The following is a 3,073-nucleotide window of genomic DNA, read 5'->3' as shown; positions in this document are numbered from 1 at the left end:
GTCAGAATTGACAAGGACTAACAAAGATGGCTGGTCAAGACAATTTATTCTCAAACTGCTCTGTGGCAGCGTGGATAGAAATGGTGGCTGCTGACCCAATGAGAGTCCATCCATCCATTATCTTTTACCCGCTTCTTCCATGTTGGGTCACGGGGGTCGCTGGTGCATATTTCCAGCAATCACTGTGTGAGGGGCGGGGTACACCCTAGACAGGTCGCAAGTCCATCACAGGGTCACATGAAGACAAACAAGCATTCAGTCTCTCACTCACACCTAAGAACAATTTAGAGTTACCAATCAGTCTAAAATGCATGTTTTCTGTCTGTGGGAGGAAACTGGAGTACCCGGAGAAAACCCACACATGCACGGAGAGAACATGCAAACTCCACCCAGGAAGGTGAGAGTCTGTTTGTGCAATTTTGTTTTGTTTTTGCCTGTCTGCTCTGCTCAGCTGCAACTGTCCTGTTTGCTTCAGAGTTGTTGGCACCCCTGTGAACAGATGTTAGCCATTTCTCTCTGCCTTGCTCTCTCTGCTCCCAGGTGTCAGTGCAGATGCTTGAGGCCTTTATTGAGGATTTTAGTGTGTCTTTAAAGCTTTTTTCTGGCCTCCTCGGAAGAGCGTCCTTTGTTGCAGTTTGCCATAAAATAGTTTCCTGTGGAGCCGATGGTCTGACGTACTGTAACATTTATTTAGACAGGTTAATCCCATTATGACTCTGGGACTCATTTACAAGAGAGACCTGATTTCTTTAACAAAGAGTGATGACAACCGTGAGTAACAACAACATTTTTTTCATTTACCCTTTATTTATCCAGGTAGCCTCATTGAGCCACAAGAACTCATTTTCAAGAGAGAGCTTTTTAGGGAGCAGATGGTGGGGGTTAAGGGCCTTGCTCAGGGGCCCAGAGTGCGGCGAATGAGGGTGGAGGGAGGTGTGGGTGTTCCACCTTTTCCACCCACATTTTGATGTTGATGGGACCGGAAGATGAACCTGCGATTTTCCAATCACAAGCCCATCTTCTAACCTCTGCACCACCACTCCCCCTACAAAAATAGACAGTCACAAAAGAGGCATACAAAATTTTAATTTCTTTTTTTTTTTTTTTTTTACAAATCAAAACAAAATAGCAATCAAAAGGACAGTCAAAAGATAAAGTAGCGTAAAGAAAAAAAAATGCCCTGCCCAAAGTTGTGGCTGCACCAGGATGGTGTATATACTGAAAATTCTTATGCCTGAGAACCTCAGTGTCTGAGATCTTGTCTTGCCATTTAATGCCAAGGAGTTTTCTGAGGCAGGTGGAAGTGGTTCAACTTCCTTGCATGGCCCTGGTAGACTGTCCAGGATGCATAGCCATACAAGAGAGTGGTGAGGACTATGGCCTGGTAAACCTTGATCTTTGTTGCACTTGCTGTAGCAAGTCTAGTATTTACTTCATCATCTATGACAGCAATGCTTGAGAGTATGTTACCAAGGTAAGTGACCTTATCCACCACCTTCCATAGCTGCTCATTGATTGTGAAATTTGATACAGCCTGTGTCTTTACTGGGGAAATATATACCCTAAACATATTTACCAATAGCATATTAACTACAACGTAGAAAAGAATAGACCTACCATAAACACAAAATACTACCACAAACATAGCTAAACGATGCATATCTTGACATGAGAACATAATTTAGATGATCTAATAAAGTTGAATCAGGTCCTCTGGACGAATTCTTCTTTGTTGAAATGTTTTGTCTTTTATCCAAAAACCTTCTTCAGTCTGAGGAGCAGTAAACACAGTCAGTCTTATAAACAGCTCCTTCTCGTAGTGGATCAACCAGTTTGCAAGTGACAGCCAAAGCTAGTTGTTCACATGTGACGGTAGGATCTAACAATCGAATGTTGCCTTGATGGTCACTTGCTATTCACCGCGGGCTGAGTGATGCTATAACAACGTTGTAAGAGGTGGACAGTTGAACACCGAGGCCTCTGCTCCTCTTTAATGATGGATGAGTTCTCTTCACAAAGATGGCTTCCTTCACTCCTCTCTCAAACCAATGCTCCTCTCTATCAATGCTGTGAACATCCCTGATATAGTGGCTGCTGGGCCGGCCTACAGATGAGTTTAGACCACAGAGTCCTTGCTTGATGATGTTGCTCTTCTGTGCTGGTCCATCCTTTTGGTCTATACTGCTTATAGGACTGAGTTTGCTTGCAGCTCCTCAGACTGAGGTCTTATGGATAAAAGTCAAACTATTTCAACGAAGAACCCGTCCAGAGGATTCAACCTTGAAAGACTTATCTACCTGGATTGTTGACCATGCATCAGAACAGAAATTTGATGAGTTTTTAAAAAACATGCAATTCCTCTTCTTAATTTAATATGAATTCTATTTTAACGAGAACTGTGTTAAATAAGAAAAAGCATCTTTTGTCTGTCCATGAGCAGACAGACAGTTTCCCTCACTGTTTCTTGAGGAGGGTCAAACCAGAGCAGGGACAGATTAAATATGAGCATGCAGTTCTTAAATGTGGTGGCACCACTAATGGGCAGAATTGTGATTTAAATAACATTTGAACAAGTGTAAGTTATGGATGAGATATAATGAAATTTCCTAAATCAGATCAAGATCAAAATATCACATGAAAACTGTTTGGGCTTATTTTTGTTTTAAAAATTCTATATTTAAACATCGCCACCATTTTTCAAACAATCCTCTCTGAAACCTCCAGATCTGATGTTTGGCTTGGCCACGACCATGAGCTCATCAAGTCATTGAGGCACAGTGACAAAAGAAAAACATTTACACATGGATATTTTGGGTTTTTGTTCCTACTTAGCAAAATTGTTTCAAATCAAAATGGAGAAAAAAATGAAATAGATTGTTGTTGTTGCTCGTTTTATATTAAATTAAACAAACATGCTACGAGCTAAAACCTTGACCAGCTGCAATAAGGACTTAACATAAATAACAGCAACTGTAACTTTTAGAAAAACAGTATTTTATTGACTTTATTATTTAAACTGTTCAGTCTGAAGAGCTGTAAGCAAACTCAATCTTAACAGCTTCGTTATATAGTT

Source organism: Nematolebias whitei, chromosome 11 (genome assembly GCF_014905685.2).
Source record: "Nematolebias whitei isolate Nwh7 chromosome 11, NemWhi1, whole genome shotgun sequence".
Classification (NCBI taxonomy): Eukaryota; Metazoa; Chordata; class Actinopteri; order Cyprinodontiformes; family Rivulidae; genus Nematolebias; species Nematolebias whitei.
The sequence above is the reverse complement of the archived record's forward strand: the minus strand, read 5'-3'. Positions refer to the sequence as shown.